The sequence below is a fragment of the Dermacentor andersoni genome, chromosome 11, assembly GCF_023375885.2.
Source record: "Dermacentor andersoni chromosome 11, qqDerAnde1_hic_scaffold, whole genome shotgun sequence".
Lineage (NCBI taxonomy): Eukaryota > Metazoa > Arthropoda > Arachnida > Ixodida > Ixodidae > Dermacentor > Dermacentor andersoni.
The window spans coordinates 106651121-106672673 of NC_092824.1; the positions used below are offsets into that span (position 1 = coordinate 106651121).

At 46.5% G+C, this 21553-nt stretch overlaps 1 protein-coding gene across 4 annotated transcripts in view; it reads left to right on the plus strand.

The window, feature by feature from the left end:
• The first annotated feature begins 13115 nt into the window (after nucleotides 1-13115).
• The window catches only part of LOC126539405 (latrophilin Cirl-like), a 507732-nt gene continuing 499294 nt past the window's right edge, over nucleotides 13116-21553 (plus strand). For 2 of the 4 annotated variants that reach the window (XM_055075340.1, XM_055075341.1), the window contains exon 1: nucleotides 13121-13984. The gene's annotated coding sequence lies outside the window, so the exon portion shown is untranslated. Of the gene's footprint in view, nucleotides 13985-21553 lie in introns of all 4 variants that reach the window. The other 2 variants (XM_055075343.2, XM_055075342.1) reach the window with 2 other exon arrangements.

The window sequence follows — 21553 nt, forward strand, 5'->3', positions numbered from 1 at the left end:
GCGCTGCCATGTCTTGAACGAAAGCAAACTCCCGATTCGACTCAGTCGAGCGCAGTCGACTGCGGAGCCGCTTTGAGCTGCCGTCTGCTTCTGCGTGTCGTCTGTCTGGCTGAATTGCGTGCAGCGCTGGCAGAGCTCACGGCGCGAAAGTCCTCGAGTCTTCCCGAGTTTGATAAAGTAGTTCCGCACATTCAGGGAGTGTTGCAATGGCTTCTTGTTCGCCTCTAACCACCATCTGAGCGCACGGCAACCTCGAGCAACACTTACGTCAAAACATTTTCGCGGCCGAAGACAACGAAATGCGCGTTAGATTTAAAAGCGTGTCGTACAGGTAGGCACAGTGATTATGTAGTCCGGTATGTTTGGTCGGTGGGCAGTGTGCAAGCCGAAGCTCAAGGCTCTACAGCGTTGCACGTAAATAACGAGGTCCCCGCGTATATGCAGCCTGCGGCTCCCACGTCGGCGGCAAACACGGAGGCAAACAGTCGTAATCCCTTGCACTGTCCGGTCCTTGGCGCTTCGGAGCGCCGACGCTCATAAGCGCCGCCTGGAGAAGGTGTTCTTCATGATTGCAACGGCAATGTCTCGTGCTGGCAACCACGGTCTTTTACCTTGCCAAGCCGTCGAAGTATTTCAGCGCAGTAAAGCAAAAGCTTTCAGAGATCTTCTCCTGGTGACCTCGCAGAAGTAGAGGGCAGTGGCCGAAAGCCAGCTGTCATTCACGTTCCAAGGTTGAAGTCTGCTGTATCACATCGCTACATGGCAAGATTGTTCGTGAATAGAATGGGTAGGGTGTCGGTAGAAAAAAGTGCAGTGTTAGAGTCCATATGCGAAGTTATAGTTTAGCGCTCTGCCTTAGGACTATCATTTCTTTGTCATGCGATTCGCTACGAACATGTTATAGTGAAGATGTTTAATTAATTAATTAACTTATTTATTTATTTATATATTTATTTATTCATTTAATAACCGTTTTATCTCCTACGGAATGGCTCTTTTATTCATTACGAGAAATGAGAGCGGAAACCGTATATGATTGAATATTATTAGTTATAAATTCCCAATAAGTAAGTTGTGTTCACTTTCATCTGACGTAACATGTGATGTAATGTAACGTTTATGTTCATATACCTCAAAGGTTACAGCTTAAATCTGATACATTGTTTATCCCTATTCACTGTTTATTACGTTTATGTTAACGTAATATATCCTAAACCTTCGCTTTAGTACACGAAAGTCACTGAACAGAACATTCATCATGAAGCGAACATTCGCGTTTTGCGCTGTTCGCCTGTTTGTCTATATCCTGTTACAGTCGACTATGATTGCTTGCCAGACATTCTTTACGGTGTATCGTCTTTCCTTAGTTCCGCCAACTGCACGTTGCTGTCACATTGGGCGGGCAGCTATCGGGGGGAGGGGGCGGGGGGTATTCTCTAATTATATACCTAGTGGACATGTCCACTTCGTCTGCTTCTGAAGTTGTCATTGGCTGGGCTAGGGTATGCGTCACAAGGAGACAGGCGTCCCCAGCCAATCAGCACACCCATGCTACGCAGTGTAACACGCGCGCGGGGATCGTCTCAAAGACCTCTCGCTGGAGTGCTGAAGTGCTTACTGTTCGTGATTGCGGTCAGAAAACAATGTTGCGGACTAATGGTTATAGCTTCGTGCATGCCGTGCTGGACGACTGCAGGGTTTGATCCCACCGTCGAGCACATACTTGAAATTTTTAATGCGAAAGCATTATATGTCCCAATGCGCGAAAATCAGGCGTCGTAGGCGTTGCCACTGAGCGATGGTGCCAAAAATGGCCGACGGCGCAATTGGTTAGAAGACGTCACAAATGCTAGGCTTGACGTCAAATTTCTCAGGGAGGCGGGGGAGGGGGCAGGTTCGAGAGAGAGAGAGAGAGAGAGGTGCAGGTTCCTGTAAACAAAGTAAATCAATGGCTTTGAAAAGAAAATTTGGTACATTTTGGTCTGGGTGGGAAGTCGGACCCGGGAGTCCGGGGTGCGAGGTGAGCACACTTCCCAGACGCCACGGCGGAGGCTCCGCCGTTCTGGCTGACTAAAGGTGTGCCTTGTGCGTGCGTCGCTGCACACGTCACGCCGTGTTGAGACGCTTGGCGCGTTTTGATTTGACCTATACCGAGGCGCAGTTAGAACGCGGGGAAGATCTTGCGTGGACAAGGAACGCGCGAGAAAATAAAACATTTGACCAAAGAGACTATAATGATATCGCATTCCCGCACGAAAGCAGACTAAGTGTCCTTGCTTCATTTTTTTTTTCTTTTTTTGAATAGTAGTTTTGCTACACAGCAGCAATACCCAGCACCCACGGTGAGGACAGTGCGAAAGGGTTTGCAAAGAAACCCCTGCCTTAAAATAAGCATCGTAGAGCATTTCTTTTTGCGTAACCGGCGACATCATACACTGATACCATCGTTGCAAGTCGAATAGCTTACTAAGTTTGTTTGTTACTAGCGTATTCAGCGCTGTGTTCTTAAGTCGTGGCTTCACTTCCCGCTGGTTGCCGCCTGAGTATGATGCGGAGGTCGCTCACAGATAACTTTTTTGCCATAGTTCGACGCACTTTCCAAGTGCCAGGATCACATTTAGTGTGTTCCTTTTCCACTTAAAGTAGCCCGGCAACATTTTTACGACCGCCTTTTGTAGCCCTGGTGTGCGTTTATTACAGAACACTGAGATGAACACAAAGATAATCATGAAAATTGACGCGGGCGAACTGAAGTTGTTTGCCATCAAATTTCAAAATCCGAGCAGACGACGAAGGGAAGAGTTTCGCCGTAATGGTTGCCTCTGGTCACTGCGCGCCTGTCATGAAGACTCGCCGGAAGTCTCGTCTCATGGTTGCTTTTACGCACCTCTCGTTTCGACGGCGTTGTTACTGTGGTTAAACCGAACCACTTGCGCCACACAATAACAAGTTAGCAGATGCTCCCGTGCTTTTCCGTGTAGTGTCGATGGTTGCGGCGTTGATTGCCCGTCTCGTCTGAATGATATCTCGCCGCCTGTACCTGCACACCTGCACATAGTAGCGACATGTCGGCGCCCTTGCGGTTATCGATTTCAATGCATGGTCCCTATGGGGATCTTTTCCTCTAGTGTTGATTATAAGACGTTTTCGTGTTATTTTTTAGTAACTTTTGACTATATAAGAAATCTCTCTAAAAGCTTGCCTCCATTATACATTACTGCAGCGTGTTAACATGTCATCTATATAATCAGCTAATGCTGGTGAAATCGTGACTAAGGTGCGTTTATTTCAACAGAACTCGGTTAGCTGGCGACGACGTCCAAATTCGGGCAGAGCACTATAGTGCTCGAGGGCCTCTATAGAGGCCCTCTTTTTTACGGTTTTTGCCCGAGATTTCCATCCTTCTCATGCAACAAGCCAAGTCGGTGTTTACGATAACGTATTCAACCGAACACACCAGTTGACTGCAAACAGCCGCAGCGTCCTTCTCCCCAAAAATGTTTTCATGTTTCTATCGCATATTACACGAAGCGTAAGGAAATGAGCGCCTCCAGGAGGTATCGTACGAGCATACGTTATTAGAGTGTCATGTGACCGTAATCGCACTTCTTAAAGCAATACCTCGATGCGACCTCATCTCTTGTGTCCACCTGTTGACCGTGGCAGAAGGTCTTGTTCTTCGTAGCTATAGTATTGGCGCGGTGCATGTCAGAACTACATTCGTTCGTGTAGTACAGGGTAGCCAGCCAGTCTGAGAACTGGCTAACCTTTCTGCCTTTCCGTCTGTTTCCCCTCCTCCTTCGTCCGTGTAAATTTACCCTTACCCAAAGAATCCGACCAGAAGGATCGAAACACTTGATTAATTTGTTTGAATCCAACGAAATGTGACGATATGTTTCGTCGCCTTCTGCTCCCACTTCTGCTCATTCTGCACGAAAGAGGCGCCACTGCGGCGCCGTTCTACAGCGGCAAATTCAAGAACTAAGAGGCGCGGAATCGTCTGGACGAGAATGGCTGTACACACCACCGTTGCTAATCCAGAAGGCAAACGGTGCTCGCCCCTGATGGGACGATCAAGTGGAGAACGTCGCCTGCAGCGCTTTACTCGCAAAGGATTAAGTGTTCAGTGCTTACAGCGGCCTCAAGAGGGCGCGACCTACAATTAAGCCGTTGTGCAACGACTTTCTATTCTGCGGCGCGCTCTTCACTGCGAGATTGCTTGCAGGGCTATAGTGCGCATTTGCGATGCGCTTATTTTTGAAAGCGTCGCGACGAGCGGCCTCGGGGGTCGGGTCGCGTTGGAACGTTGACCGATTAGAGGTGCGTGGGAAGTGGCGTTGTCGCTGTATAGTGTCTGATTTGAATTAAGAGACGCCGGCATTGCTCCAACTGGACGTGGCGAAATGCCGTTGCGGTGGTGTACGTCGCAAGGTGCGCTGCTCTAAAAGCTGTTTCTGCAATTATTAAAACGATGCTCTTTTTTTTTCCCCATGCCGACTTTGCTTCCTCGTGACGTAACGCAGGACCGAACTAGACATGCTGGACCAACCAAGAAAAATGCGTTGGAAGTAAGCTTAATGGGACTTCTTTTAAGAAACACTCTTCTGCATTTCTTTTTCTTTTATCTTTTTTTCTCCAGATGACGAACTCTAGATTTCACAGGGCTATTCAGTTTGTTAAATGGTCTCTAGAGTTGTACTGTTGTAGTACAGCGCAATTAGTTCGACGTACAGCACGACGTTTTCGCTGCGACCCGCACTGTGACGGAAACAAACCTCAATTTGACTGACCAGCGGCAAAAACGTCGAGATAATGCGTTGTAGGTAAACGAACCCTCGCCCCGTAATGCGATCTCGGGACCGTCGAAACCCCATCCAACCAGCCCTTCTTCCCTCACTCGCTGTCGGAGCTATACAGAACAGCCCCGGTTACAGTGGCTATCCCCGACCGCCGCCGTGCTTTCAGGAAGACGTAGTACCTCTCATAACACGGTCTTCGCAAACCCGAGTTGTGCTGCCCCGCCCCTCATAATGGCGGCACCAGAAGCGCGCACTGCTCTCTCAGAGCCATTGTCTCGGGTTCCGTTATTGGCCGGTGCGAATTCCGCGCGGGCCGCCGGGATTGAGTTTTATTGCCGTTACGGGGTGTCGACCCGCTCTTCGCTTCTCTCGCCTCTTCTTCGCGCGAAAGCGACGCCCTCTCCGCCGTGCTGCTTTGGTCGTGCGGAGTGTTCACCGTTCCTAATAGACACCCAGCAAAGGGGAAAGGGGGTGGAGGTAAGCTAGGCAGGTGAGGCAGCGCGGCGGCGACCGCTAGAAGCGGAAAGGTGCGATCTCTGACAAATTACGTCGGCAGGCGGGACGCGAGCGCCATCCACCACCCACCCGCACCACCACCGCAGACGCCGTAGCGCGCAACACTCCTCTGGCGAAACGAAACACGAACTGTCTGTTGGACAGGGAAAAAAAGAAAGAAAAGAAAAGGCATCGCGTCTCGGGCGCCGCGGGGAAATAAGACGAAAAGCGAGTCGACAAATTCGTTTCAGCATCGGGCGCCCCAGCGGAGTCCAGTCCTAAATCAAACTGACCGGGCGCCCGGCCCTTATAGCCGGCCGGCCCGACCCTTCCCTTTGTAGTTTGCCGCCGTCGCGCCTCCAGTTCGCTGCCGCGGCTGGAGCCGGCCGTGGCGCGGGAGGATGCTTTCTTTTTTTCCCTGTCGTGGCACTGCTGCTCCATGGATTCATCCTCGCCACCCTCTCAGCGTCCGCCCGGCCTCCACCTTCCCACCATCGCGCTGTATGCGTGCGAAGCGGTTGGACGCGCTAACGGGAGCGGCGGTGCGTCGTTTCCGATAAAACTTACTGAATGGAGCTTTGGCGCTGTCATGGAAAAAAGGAACGGTAAGTTTGATGCGAAGGATGTAAACAAAAGAAAAAGGCCATGGAGATTTACAAATGAGACAATGAAAGAAAGGGGGGGGGGGGGGGCGGGGGGGGAATCTGTACGATTACACAAATGACAGTGTTTAAAGAGGAAGGAAAACGTACATTCGTAACAGGATGAGGCAACAGGTGTCGGCTGCAAAAAAGGCCGGAAAACGACTCAGGGCATCGTAGAGGAATGCCGAGATATTCCCTTCAGCAAGACCCGCAGAAAACGTCCACCTTTCAGAAGCGATGGGATCCAAAGCGGGCAGAAGTATTAACCGGTAAGGCAGTCGAGATAAGCAAGAGACGCTCGGATCATTGGTTGAAAAAGAAGTGGGGAAGAAATTGATGGATCCGGAGTTGTTGCAGGCATAGGTAACGGTACTGTATACAGATAAGATGTTTTATAATGAATAATTAAAGTATCACGGAGAGATAGGCGATATGCTAAACTCCTGTCTCCTGTTAAAGCTCTCCTGTCCTTTAACGTCGCTTCCAAAGACGTATGCAAGATGAACCCCCCCCCCCCCCCTTTTTTTTTTCTTTTCAATTGAGTAGTCTGCCCTGCAGCATAAAATGAGTGGTGCATTCAGGTTATCATCAACAGCAGCCGCTGCCACCGATGACCCGGCAGCCAGCATCAACGATTTGATTAGAGCCGTGGAAGTAATGCTATTTACCACGATGTAGAAGTTCAAGTCTGTATCATCGTCCATGGTTTCCGGACTTTTTCTTTCTTTGCGTGTGTGCTTTTCTGTTAAATTGTGACGGTATGTATGCTGTTTCTTTTTTCTTTTCTTTTTTAGATCATGCAGAATTTTAAAATATCGCCTGTGACAGATGGTATGAGTCTGCTTCTTGAGCTGGATTTCTAAATTACTTGCACGACAAATCGAAATGCATGACCGACTAGTGCAGAAAAATTCACTAATTGTTTTTATTTTTAGTTGATTGCTTTACCGCACATATTGCAATTTGTGAGTGGTATCCGGCGAGTTCGCAAGGTGATCTTGCAACGATCGAATTTTCGAGATATTTTGTTATCCAGTTTCGAGATATTCGTTACCAAATTGTGCGAATGAATACATGGGCCCCACAGTCTTCTTGTACTTCAATGCATAAAACAGTGGTTAGTTAAAAAAGTGAAACAACAGTGTGTTTCTTACTGCTAGTTTAGCGGCGCATATCACGAAACCCGTGCAGTTATCGAAAGTCCCTTCAAGTGTATATGCCTTGCAAGCTCACCGGCTGCAGTTTGTATATTTCAATATGTGCCGTAATGCAATTAAGTAAAACGTTAATTAGTGAACTTTTGTTGCTTATTCCGTTATGCATTTCGATTTCTCGAGCGAGTAATGTCCGCCGCTTCGAGTAATCCAGCACAATCACTAGAATTACGTTGTCTGCAACAAGCAACATGTTCTAAAAAAAATTAAAAAATATCAGCCTCCATTCCACCACGTGAATGTGGATGTACAACAAAGCTGTTGTCGACGCTAGACAGGCGCCACCACCACAAGCGATGTACACCCGTGAACAAAAGTGTACGGACCACAGGGTCGCCGAAAAAAAAACGAAATAACTTTGCAATTAGCATGTATAAACTGAAATTGACGAGTACACTGGAAAGTTCGCTATGCCAAGTTTGGACTGCAGTCCTCAATTTCTAGTTGCATTCGCATGCAAAGGAAAAAATCAGCTTTATCGCGCAATCCTCGGTCCGTAAACTTTTGCTAACGGGTGTATCTGACGCGCGCGCGCGCACGTGTACAGAAATACAGCGTACATCCTCATTCTGCTAGGCCCTCCACCAAGCGCAAGGGTCTGATTGAACTGAATGAATGTTTAAAACTAAATTGTGCCCGCAAATGCATAAAGTACGACTTACATACAAGCTGCAGACACGATTGCTTCGGATTCTAATTCGAATATGCGAGAAAACCTAATTCTGTTACGCGGAAACTCAAAGACGAAACCATGTTCCAGCAGGCGTTTGACGTCTGCCTCGGTGGCCGCGGCCGCTAGGCGGCGGTACCGATTTACAGCGAAGCAGGTAGCCTCTAGTTGGTGGGCATTTCTGGCGTCCACGTCCGTCAGCAAAACAAGTTGGCCAATCAAGGCGGCAGTGCAGGGCTGGCAGCAGTGGTTCGCACCCCCGTGAAGCACAGGCTTGAAGCAGTTAGCACAGTTAAGCGAACCGTGTATATGTTCTTTGTAATCACGCATACAACATACATAACAACATTGGTTTCAATAAAGAACAAGCACCAAACAATCATTCGAACCACATAATTGATGATAAGGCACTCTTGATAATAATGTGAAACGTGTAGCGTTCACCGCATACGCTTGCCGGTAAAAACTACTGTAGTCTGCTGCGGAAGCTGCCGCGGCGACGGCAGCTTGAAATGTGGGGTGTGATGTTCCTAGCCTTTCGTTTATAAAAGGACCAGCCTATCAACTGATTTCAGTATTGTTGCAGCACCGCTACGGGCGGCGGCGTGCTTTCAAAATTACCATTTCTCCCATTACTCTAAAGCAATAAAGCATTACACACACACCCTCCCCCTCCTCAGCGGTTGTAGTAGTGGTTTTCAACAGCTTCGCTGGACTTCCGCTGTCGCAGGGCCAGGATGGCCAGTCAATTTTTTGTAACATTGTTTGCCATGATGTCGAATACAGTCGCAGCACACGCTGTGCGACTGGTGCAACGGCCAAAGCGGCCACGCATCGAGGACAGACACTTTGTTGAACATGTTGGTCAGAGCGCGAACGCGTGTGCAAAAGTGCAGCATACAGCATCATTCTTGTAGACCCTCCGCCTAGCGCAAGTGGGTTAATGAAATGATTGAATTTGTTGAACTAAAATGCGTCACAAAATTTGTAAAGTACAACTTACACACAACCTGCAGACATGATAGCATCGGATTGCTATTCGAATATACTCGAAAACATCATTCTCTTACGCGGAAACTCAAACACAAAGCCCTTTATCAGCTGCTGCGGTGATGGTATTGTTTTTTGGGTGAGCACAGACCGAAAAGTTCCGACCAAATATACTCCGTTCCATACATAGCGGTCAACGAACACTCTGGAAGCTACTCAAGAAGTTCGGTCAAGAAACGTTATCACTCCGCGCGTTCCGTCAATGCTTCGCAGCGCGCCAACCGCATTCGCTCGTGCCAGCATGCACGTGAGGCTCCTCGAAATCGGTTGCAAATAAAAAGCCCGAAAAGACATCAACATTCAACATCTGTAATGATCAGCAAGAAATGAAAGCGGCGACTAAATAAGATTAATAGGAGCTACACTGAAGGAATACAACTTGACAGACATTAGAACAGTATCACACGGAGTAACAGTAGCAAGGCTTCCAGACATAGCAATACCAGTAACATTAAAGACACATGCGTTCAATAGAATGGGTGCTTATCAATTGTGATAATGGCACGTTGTTCCAAACTGTTACAGTGCGTGAGAAGAAGGAAAACTAAGAGGCTAGTTCGGGTGTTATAAGATAAAGTGTTAAAGAATCAGCGTGACGATGCCGTGTTCGATGCGCTGTAAGTCGTTTAACATAAGTGTTCGGCAAGAGGGTATACATATTAGTAACAACGAACGAACATCTACTCAGCTCCGATTAACCTATATTTCAAACCATCGTTGTTGCTGGGGTTCGCATGTCGTTATTGGCATGCAAAATATTTAAGGGAGTGCAACAAGCTTGGAACTCCCAGAAAGCAAATAGCATTTCCTGTTTCACAAATATATTTTAGTACATCTTTGTTCAATGGAAAGAGAGAGAAAGAAAAGTAATAAGGGAAAGGCAGGGAGGTTAACCAAGGTGACCCTGGTAGGTTACCCTGCGCTGTGGAAGGCGGAAAGGGGATTGAAAGAAGAGAAGGAAGAAACGAGTTTTACAGATACACTTTGCACTGTTACACACACAAGCGTTCATCGCTGAGTCGGTCACAGGCGGTCATAAAAGCTGGTGCATTTCAAGGAACGTACCAGCGCCTTTGTGGTCTTGCACATAGTGGACGCACGGGGCCACGGGCCCAAGCAAGATCTTCGAGCCGCGAACGCAGAGGCCAATGAGAGCGGCCCCTTGAGTGACGTGCGCACGGGACACTGGTTTCATTCATGCGGACCCGCCCGACCGCGGTAGTGGATGGGAGAAGGGCGCCGCGGTAGCTCAATTGGTAGAGCATCGCACGCGTAATGCGAAGACGTGTGATCGTTCCCCACCTGCGGCAAGTCGTTTTTCATCCACTTTCATTCCCTTTAATTTATCATTTCTTTAGTGTATATATATATATATATATATATATATGTATGTGTGTGTGTGTGTGTGTGTGTGTGTGTGTGTGTGTGTGTGTGTGTGTGTGTGTGTGTGTGTGTGTGACGCGAAATTCAATAAATCAAATCTTGCCGTTCTGTTTGTCTTCTAGTATTTAACCTCTTTCTCCTAAATAATGCAATTTGACCTTCCAAAGAATAATTTACTAATTTGGGCTGGGTAAGCGTTTCTATTTTCTTCATCTGAAGTTCGTGTCGAGTAGAGCTGCACTCTCATGACTCAGATGTTCTGTTCCACGTCGCCGACCTCGATGCAACCTTCGCCGGGGCGGGAACAAAGGAGAGTTATTTGTAATATTTCTTCTTTACCCTTGATAAATGTGCAAGTTGAAATAACGGCTATCATCGAGTAGACACGTGACTTCTGAAACTGTGGGGGCCATAATACCCGATTCGCTGATGCGAATGGGAACAATGTCATCATGCGCTGTAGTCTCCCGGCTGTATTTTTTCTTTAACTGTTTTGCGAGCGGCCATGAAGAACTACGTTGTTATCGAGTTTAGAGGCAACGACGGTATTTCTGGACCGGGCTTCAAGAGTTCATCCTCGCATTATAGAAGCTGCGAAGCGATAGAGGACGAGTTAATTCGATAGGTAGTGCGTTGGTGCCACTTGGAAAAGGCCTAGTTCAGCAATCGCTTGTGGAGAACAGACGTGGACATGATGCGGGACACAAAATCCACGGCGTTGCGAAATCAGGTCACTGCACTTCAAACATGGAGATAAACGCTGCAACTGTGGGACACTCTGGGAGCGGACGGTGTCTCTCAAAGAGGAAGATGCACGCGACTAATGCAACGAATGCGGGTGTACGTTTACGGTGGCGCCCCACACTGTTCACGTGCTCACACTGTGAGTCGTTCGGGTGGTGCAGATGTAACTTCTTAGAGACAGTGAAGCAATTGCACGAAGATTTCGAGATTATTGACTTCGCAAAAGCAGTGTTTTAAGAAGGTGCGAGGACTACAGTTTCCTACTGACGTAATACTAGTTCGATCAATGGCTATTCGATTATAGGGGCTCGTCAAACGCCGAAGGAAAGTAAAGATTGGCTCCTGTATTTCGTCGTAGAGTTTTTCTCAAGGGAAACTTCGTTATAGCAAAGTTGAAGGAGAGCCAGATATACTTCGTTATATCCATTACTGCATCTGCTGCATATGAGCATCTATGGGGATTTCAAGGGGAATTTGACTTCGTTATATCCGTTACTTCATGATATCCTTTCGTAATAACGAGGTTTGACTGTATATAAATATGTACATGCATGTTTGAAGTGTTGTATGTACATCCAGGGGAGAGAGATATATCGAGAAGGAAAGGTTGGAAGCTTAACCATGGTCGTGCCAGATTATTGGCTACTGTGTGCTCAAGAGGAAGATGAAATCAACATAACAAAGAAGAAGCTCAGTGTACGCACGCTGTAACAGATGAATGTTCACGAACTTACCGACGCAAGTGCTCTTTTGTATAGGGTGTGGGAACCTTATAATAAATTATAGCACTTGTGTGGTTATCATGTTGACCCGTATCTCGGTGCGTGTTCGTGTCAAGGGGCCGCCTTGGTTTATGCGCGCACTTCACTCATTTGAGACCGCGCTGGAATTTTCACCAATCAAGACAGAACTGAAACGCTTTAGCTACGCCGCAATGTTGACTGCCAATACCTTCGTGTCTCTGATCTCGTTATCCTCCTCCCCAAGCAATCTCTGACCACAGCTGCTCTTCTGTAAACTCTCTTTTTCCATTATCCGTGATACTAAAACATAAGCGACCATTGCTACAAACGTTAGTCTACACATTTCTCTTGCTTATGCTTTCTAAATAGTTGTCCTGTCGAAGAGTATACCCATTTGTACTTTCTTGATGTTGGTTAAGAAGGATTTTATTGATACACTTAGAAACAACACAAAATCATGTTATAGTTATAGTGATTTCCTGCAATTCAAATTTTATAATGTCTAATTTCACTTCACCCTTCTATTAACTTATCGGAAAACGTTCAGTTCTCTGTTCGGCTATATTTCTGAGTTTTAGAGGATTTTATGTGCATTAATAAATTTTGCTACTTCGACTATATAGCTGTGAAATGTTACCTTGTGGTGTGCGTATAATATCATAATTTGCTAATGCGCCATACAACCTTACATAGCTAATTTCATTTCCTTTATTCAGCGGATGAACACTGATAATTACTGGCAAAAATAAAGCATAAACTACCTGTTTTCTTCACCATTGCATGTAAAACTCGTCGCCGTAAGATTAGTTGGACGTCACAGATTCCCATTTATTTTCTCCTAAATGCGAACCAGTTCCCGCAAATTGATTCATCTGAAATCTAATGCTATCTGTCTTTACCGACAAGGTGTTCACAGTGTCTGCCCAGGGCAGACACTATCCACACCTATGGCGCCATAAATCGCATCATATCTCTATCATCACCGACGGGAGGCATACTCTAGGAAAGTCTCCTAAGTAACAAACATTTCTCGAATATGGGTGCAAAGTCGGCGCAACAGCGCAGCTTACGACGGCAATGACTTAGAAAGTAACAACAGTGGCGATCGGGCAGCTGTGTTCATTCGCAAACGTCAACTCCATGCAGCCGAGCTCCGTGAGAAAGTCACTGCCGCTCCGCTTACTCGCGTCGCGCGCCGCGAACCGCACTTTCATCGCGTGCCGCTCTCCTCTTCCAAGCCGGCATCATCGTCTTCGCCGTCGCGCGCGCTCGAGCCGGTTCTGGCGACGACCGCCAGGCGTCGCACCCCTGCCGAAGCCGGCGCGGCCAATGGGAGCGCGCCGGAGCCGTCGAGCGGTCAGCGCCGGCGTCGTCTGCAGCGTCACTCTGTGTCCGGCGATGTTGGCATCAGCTGAGCCCCGGAGTACCGAACGGGCGTTCGAAACGCGCGCTCGCGACCCGGAGTCCGCGCCCCAGTGACACTCATTGGCGCTGCCGCTGACGTCGTCTGCTGTGCCGTGCGCCAAACGTGTTAGCTCTTCTGACCCGAGAACAGACGATAGAGACCGTCGTAGTCGTTTGCCGCGCCGTGCCACGCGCTTCTGCTGGTCTGCGAGTTTCTCTATGAAACAGGAGCAGACGACGGCCTGAACTGTCGTGGTCGTCTGGCCACGGAGCACCACCTGTTCCGTTTGGGCCGTCGCTGTCGTCTGCTGCGCCGTGACACGTGTTGCTTGCTGTGTCAGTTCCTCACTTGAACCGAAACAGTCGAAAACCTGAACCGTCGTTCCTCATCTACCACGGAGCTCTGCGTGCGCATCTGCTCCGCCCGCATCCCTCGCTCCGGAACAGACGACGACGCCCAGAAGCGTGCGCGCCACGTGCTTCTTGGAAAGTCGTGCTCGCTGCTGAAAACGAAGCTACCAACTGCCGAGTAACGACGTCGCGGCGCAAAGATCCACGAGGTCCTTTGATAATCGAGTCGCACTTTTTCGATAAATCACTTGTCAAATACTTCTATTTTCCCGCCTGTGAGACCGCTTCCCTGTGTTTGTCCGCCTTCTTCGGTCGGCTGTGCTTGTCCGCGTGATTGAGCGGCCTCCGCCTATCGAGTTCTTTCGCGACCTTCGGAAGTGTGTTGTTTCTACATCCAAAACTCGGGCGGAATTAAGTGCGAACACGTGTTCCAGAGACGTGCTTGCGGATCGACAGAGACAATCCTTGGCCTGCCGTTAAAGACTGGGTGAGTGTACAGTCCGTATTCAATGCGTTCGAATGGAATAAGCTGATCAGCGCGCTGGTTGCCGCATAAAGCTCTGCTAGCGTTTTTTTTTTTTTTTTCGTAATAGTTAAGGTGAGAGTGCAAATGTGAACTTGCCTGCTAAGGCAAATGCGAAATGAATGTTTCGTGGCCCGAAAACACTAAGCGTTGGAGTTAACGTTGACTTCTTGGGTTAATGTATTACTAATGCACGACGTTGCTACAAGAAATGGTTAGGTTTAGTTCAACGAACACGCGCCGCGTTTACATCTGCTTCGCTGCCGGGCGAGAATTAGCGTACTCGAGCACCTCGCTCTCTGCAACGATTAAATTCCCGCTACACTTAAAATGGGGTTAAGCATCGGGTAAGAAAACCGAGGGAAGAAACGTCCTCATTTGCATATACGCGTTCTGCCTCCTATGCACGCCGCGCTGTGATTTGAATTAACGAATTCAGACTCGTCCCGCCTGCAACGTCCCTAACACCCCGCGCTCGCCTGCGCTACCCCACGCGGATGCATTACCGTTTCTTCGTTAGATAAATTGGATAATATCTAGCCGTACAACTGGCTACCTCCTTCTCAAGCCGTAATGGGGCATTGTTCTTAAACGGTCACTTCTTTTATTGCGCCCAGGAAGCAGACTTGAAGAGCTGGTTGGCCTAGTTGCCGCGGTAATTAAGGCGAAGGCTTAGTGTGCTTGGTACAAAATTATGGTCGTTTCCCTTTTTATTCTTTGTATAACCAACCTCATTGCGAATAATCAGCCTATAGAGGCTTGTTTTCTTGTTTTTTTTCCTTTTCTTGGAAAGATAGCCCTCTCCTAAAATGTTCGGAAGCATGCAAAGCAAGAAAAGGCGATTACTTTGAACAATTTAGCATTTTTGATAACGCGTTCGTGATGTGTGCCACGGGGGTACTCGCTGAAGTGCCGTCCCGGCAATACATTACAATGCGGTTAATGTCCCGCCGACGCCCTTGCATGGGTATAGCTTTCTTCGTGATGCCTTTGAGACCAAGCGGTGCATATACTTCCTTTCTTTCTCAGCTGCCTTGCAGCGTTAAATGTTAGTGCCACCGCATAGAAAAGGCGGCGAGTAACAAGACTGCCTCTCCAGAATGATGAATGGGAATCCGCTGGACTGTGCTGACATGGCGAAACGCAGCGGTGATCACCTAACGTGCACTGTCATCGCTGTATGACAGCACGTTATCGGCCGGCGAACAAAAAAAGAAAAAAAGGGAAGGAATAGTTGTTGGTCCCGGACGCTGTGGGATCGGTTTAAGCGAATCTTTCCTTCGCCTTTGCGAAGAACGCTTTATTTATTATGTTTTTTTTAGCAACCATTTCCAGGCTTCAGATCACATGACGAAGCTCCACACATTTTCCCCAGGATGCGCCTCGCTGAGCATGCATAACCGAGTCGCTCGAACATTTTAACGCCCCCTGCGCGTTGCCTCGCGAAATTTTTATCAGCGGGAGGCTAGTTTGGCAGCACCTTAATCTGTCGTGCGAGTCGGCGCGCCTATATACGTTCCTTCGTAAGCAGAGCGAAAGAAAGCTTAAATGAGTCGCAAAACGCAACCATCGCCAGCAGATGAGTTCACCCGAGTCCTATTAGTAAATTTATTGATGCGCGTATTCGTTTGACTGCATCTGGCCTACACAGTTACCATTGCGAATATTCGCAATTATCATTGTTAATCATCAACTGACCATTGCCTTACCAAGCCACGAGGCGAAAATGTGCCCGCAGCAAAAACGCTGCGGCTTACGAACCGTTCCAAAAGACGAATAGACTATGCATTAAAGTGGAAAATTGGGCGAGTTGGTATGCATTCATAATGGGAACAGCGCGAACAAGACGACGACGGAGTGAAATGACACAGGATGAGCGCGTATACCGCGTATGCTGGTCGCGTATACGTATGCGCGTATACCGGTCTATAGTTTTGTGGTACATGAGTATTGTGTGTCGGCAGCCGAAGACTACAGCGTTTCGGCGTTGAAAATGTGGCAGAAGCTGTTGTGGGTGTAGTTATGCCCGAATAGCCAAGCAACGAGGATTACTCAATTGGTTCAAGTAGCCAATAAAAAAAAAAGCCGACATATATACGATGGGAGTTTTAGCCCGGGCGATCCTATAGAAATACATGACAACGGAGGCATCGTTTTTTTCTCAGCAACCACTTCGGCGATATTGATGAGGAAGTTCCGTTTAAAAGAAAAAAAGAGTTAGTAAATATAAAAGAATTTTTCGTTCATGCAGTCTTTTCTTTTTTTTTCATTTGTTCTTTTACAAAAGTCGGTAATTGCAAAATTAATTTTTTAAAAATAATCTGAAATATCAAGTCTTAGCTCAGCAATGGAAACTGATACCCCATTTTGTAAATGGCAACTAACAGTACATCTAAAGCAGTATCAAGTCTTAGCTCAGCAATGGAAACTGATACCCCATTTTGTAAATGGCAACTAACAGTACATCTAAAGCAGACGAAATTGGTGCATCATACGCCGTTCTGAAATGTACCACTTATTTGCGAGTAGGACTTACGCGGAACCCTCGTAAACGTTGTAACGTCTACACGTAAAGTGTCAATTCACGTATCAAATTCGTCCGCCTTAGATGCTCTAATAGATGTAGTATACAGAAGCACGATATCTCCATTAGGTGCAGAGGCACGGATTTGGAAACTTTTGCGTTCTATTTCCCCCTATTTTTAAGCTTGCCGATTTTCGGGGATTTTTTTTTTTTTCTCAAACAGATCTAGGCCCTGAATCAAGAGTCAGTAGCACTTATCTATCTATCTATCTATCTATCTATCTATCTATCTATCTATCTATCTATCTATCTATCTATCTATCTGTCTGTCTGTCTGTCTGTCTGTCTGTCTGTCTGTCTGTCTATCTATCTATCTATCTATCTATCTATCTATCTATCTATCTATCTATCTATCTATCTATCTATCTATCTATCTATCTATCTATCTATCTATCTATCTATCTATCTATCTGTCTGTCTGTCTGTCTGTCTGTCTGTCTGTCTGTCTGTCTGTCTGTCTGTCTGTCTGTCTGTCTGTCTGTCTGTCTGTCTGTCTGTCTGTCTGTCTGTCTATCTATCTATCTATCTATCTATCTATCTATCTATCTATCTATCTATCTATCTATCTATCTATCTATCTATCTATCTATCTATCTATCTATCTATCTATCTATCTATCTATCTATCTATCTATCTATCTATCTATCTATCTATCTATCTAATCTAATCTCAAATGCAACAAATTATATTCAGATCGGTCCAGTCGTTGTCTCATCAAAGCACTTCTGCGCTTCCCACGTATTACAGTAAGGTAATCGGAGTTGGCACCGAGCCTAAGCTGTTAGGAAGCCGTACCTGTTACTCGCCTCGTTACCTCAGTGGCTATGACTTTGAGCTGTTGAAGGTCGAGGGTTCGATCCCGGCCGCATTCCGATGGAGGCGAAATGCAAAAAAAAAACGCTCGTGTGCATCTATTTAGGTGCACGTTAAAGAACTGCAGGTTGTCGTGGAATAGCGTGCTTTTGGCGCTTAAAGCCACAGAATTTTATTTGTTTTCATTTTGTTTTCAATTTTGATCGTGACTTTGGGACTTCTCTGGGAACGGACAAATTGTTTCACTAGACGTCACCTTGGCGGCAGGCCATGCTTTCTTTTAGTAATAATACTTGGAAATTGAACAAATGTAATTGTAAATGAAGCATCAAGTTTGAAACTGTGTGACTCCGGAATGAGAAACTATATAGAAAAATTATGTACACTGCATGCATCGACGCATGTAAATCGTAGTAAATTGACACGTAAAACGAATTCCGAAATATATACCGCTAAATTTTGAGTATAGGAATTTCACGAAACCCTCCTAACCTTTGTCAAGTTTCCACATAAGCTGTGAATTCATGTATCAAGTGTGTCGGTTTGGATGCAGTTTTACAGAACTGCGATATCTCTTTTTGGAGCAGAGTTAGAGATTTATTAAATTCTTGCTTCAGTTTTTTTTTCTAAACTGACTAACTTTTTTCACAATTTGAATAAAATAATTGTGACCCTAGATAAGAATTATGCTTGCGCAGTTGGTATAATTTTGCTTTCTCCTCTAAATGGAACGGATTTGGTAAAGACCGGTTGAGCGGTTTTCTAATCAGAGTATGTATCTGCGTTTTCACCTCTTCCTTTTCTATGCTGAGACACCTTGTGTTGCCGGTCTGATACAGCAGGCAGAAGTGACGTCTCTTTTCTACTGCCGAGCGTGAGGTCGTAGGTTGGATTACCGCATTCCGATGAAGGGCGGAAGGTAAGAGCGCTCGTGGACTGTGATTCGAACAAAACGTTAAGCAACCTCCCGTGGTCGAAATTAAACGGGGAGTTCTGAAGTGAAGGCGCTAAAAAGACGGAGGACAAAGAAGAAGAAGGCGCCCTGTGTGTGTGTGTTTCTTCTTTGTCCTCCGTCTTTTTAGCGCCTTCACTTCAGAAATCATGCTTAACCAACACGCCCAACTATCCATCCTAAACGGGGAGACTACGGCGTTCCTCAGAACCTTGCGCTTTCAGGGCGTTAAGGCCCAAAATTTATTTTGACAAAGTCATCTTTAGTTCTAATGATAATCTGTGTGTGGTCCTTTCTTGGTGCTGCTTGCGCCAGTGTTCTGGAACCGTAAACGTGGCGCACTCATTTATTTCACTTTCTTTTTCTCTTTTTTCTTTTCCTTCGCCCACTTCGAGAGTGGCACATTTATAGAGAATCTTGAGAGAACAAAATGGTAGGCGCTGTTCTCAAAATAATTTCCTTAAAATAAGTTTACTCGCTGATGAGTACTCACGTGATCCTTGCCAGAGAAAAAAAATGACCCAGTTGCAAAGACAAGGACGTTGATGCTTCCGCGAACGTTCATAAAACCAATGCCTCATTCATATGTGTAGCTAGGCGGCAATCATTTATTTTTTCCGCATTGGTTTGCTAAACTAATAGACATGCGAACTTTGTTGACGACGCACGACTGCGCCAACTTCCTAAAAATGCCGGAAAGGGAGAAAAAAAAAAGGAAACAGAAAAGTGAACACCATCGGCGGAGTTCAGAGTTCTCCCCATAGATGGCGCCAGCTGCAAAGACCTCGCCATTGTGGACACAGTTCTCCGCCTCGGATGTCGTATTTCTGAGGAGTCAACGACTCACGTCTTGCCAGAGGGAAAGTGGACGGAGAGGGAGGGTAACGTTAATGGTTGTTTCCGACTTATGCAAATATAGATGGGGGAATTAAAAAGGACTTGCGACGCGGTGCGTTATGGACGTACTCTTCACTCAACGACCGTGAAAATCGCCCGGGTCATCGCACTTCCTTTCGTCGCACCTGCTACGACATCGAATGACCCTCTCGCACCTTTTCCGAGCGTAGCACGCCTTCGTTGTCGCGTAATGGATCACCGACTTGGACAGCACGGCAGCACGCTGTCGGCCATTAATTCGTTTTTTTACATTTATATTTTATTTTATTCGACATTTTCCCTACTTCGCCTGTAAAGACAAGTAGCTTGATCCTTTGTGGAGTAATATACTTAGATTGACCTCTTTTTGAAGCCTTTATGTTTGCATCGACCCCCGTTGTTCTTGGCTAGATGGCGATGTAGTTGGCGAACGTCTGCATTTACTTGTGCGGCTGTAAGATGGTTTTAGCAGCAGGTCAGCGATGGGGCATAGGGTGGTTTGAGTGTGCGAGTACTGAATAACAGACAAGAACGCTGAAATATTCACATGGGACAAGCGTTTTTGTGTCAGTACTACAGCAGTTGCTGTTCGTACGGGTCTATTTTTACGCTTTAAACGGAGAGTGGTAATAACTTTCTTCAGAGTGGTAAACCATTCATTCAAAAGTTCAACAACATTTGTTGCTGGGCTAGTTGGGCCATGCCTAACAACCGAATACTGGTAAGCGCAATTCTCAGACGGGGCAGAAGATAGAGCGCTTGTCCTGTGCTTCTATCTTCTGCCCCGTCTTAGAATTGCGCTTACCAGTATTCAGTTGTTATTCAAAAGTTTCTTTTCGGATATTTCGCTGTAAGGAGTTTATTATGACACGACAAAGAGTAGCGAAAGTTCCTTTCAAAAATACAATTTTATTGCCATCACCCCAGCGTCGGTTCCTTTGTGTGACGTCATGAAATTATTATTATTATTATTATTATTATTATTATTATTATTATTATTATTATTATTATTATTGTTATTATGTGTCGCTGCGTGGAGCAACAAGTGTTCTCAGAACTTGCTGACCTTTATGTTTGGCTGACGTTTGTCTGCGTTGTGAACGATATGGCTGCAATATGGATGCTTGCCCAACTGTATGTTACGTTCAAAAAAGGGTGATAGACTGCGCTGGCAATTATTCAGTTGCGTTTGTTGCAAGACCGTATTGCGCCAAGTAGTAAAACAAGGCCCGACAGGTCTAAAGTGGGCACGGAAATGGTCATTATGATAATCCACGCCGGCAAGGGCTCGCAAGGAGTGGAAATGGTGTCGCACCTCCTGGGAAGCACGCGCGTGTGTGATATAGGCGCTTTCCTTTATTTCATTTTGTTAAAGAAAAGGCAGAGAACTGAGTAGATATGGGATCGCCGAGGACATCTGTTTGTTTGTTTGTTTGTTTGTTTGTTTGTTTGTTTGTTTGTTTGTTTGTTTGTTTGTTTGTTTGTTTGTCTTCTTGCGTAAATAACGGCTCTCAACGAAAATTTGTATAGCAAAGTACGTCACATTATTTCCGAGCAGCTCACTTAGACATTACTCGTTACTAAAAGGGACTTCACGTCCACGTCGCCTTAGCCAATCGTTCGTGAAAGTTACGACGAAAACCTCCAACTTCGAGCTGCGAGACGACAAAACCATCGAATGGTCCCCCGTTTTTCTCTTTGAAAGCAAGACCCGACTTTCACCCCCTAAATTCAATATATATATATATATATATATATATATATAGTACCCCCAGGAAATGAGGCACTTTAAGTCCATAGACATACAGTTTGTACATTAAAAGCCACGCTGTATCCAGCATACACTCTGCAACAGTTATCTCGCTGAGGTCGCCCTCCGTCCTTCTATCGCCCTGGTTACGACAGCAGAATCGAACGTACCCCCCTTTATACATTCACTTTACCTAAAGCAGTTGTTGTCTCGTGATGAATAACCGAGCAGTCTCAGGGCGACGTCGTGCGGCACGACCCCTTCATTTCTCGGCTAGTTCGAGCGCGTTGTCGTGGCGGGCCCCTTGATAGATTGTCCAGGAGCACTTTCGTCGCTTGTCGATCTATACGGGTTATGGGTTCGTTATGCTCGACCGGTTTGTTATACTGTTTCCGAAAGATCGAACGTGCACAAACGAATGCGGCCATACGGCGTGCAGTATGGACGTCCGCGGGGTCGTGCTTGTTGTGCGAGGAGCTGCTAACTTCTTTCCGTTGCGTTTCGCGGTCGAACTCTACATGACTGCGGTACGTTGCAACTGTGTCGATGCGGGTTTAA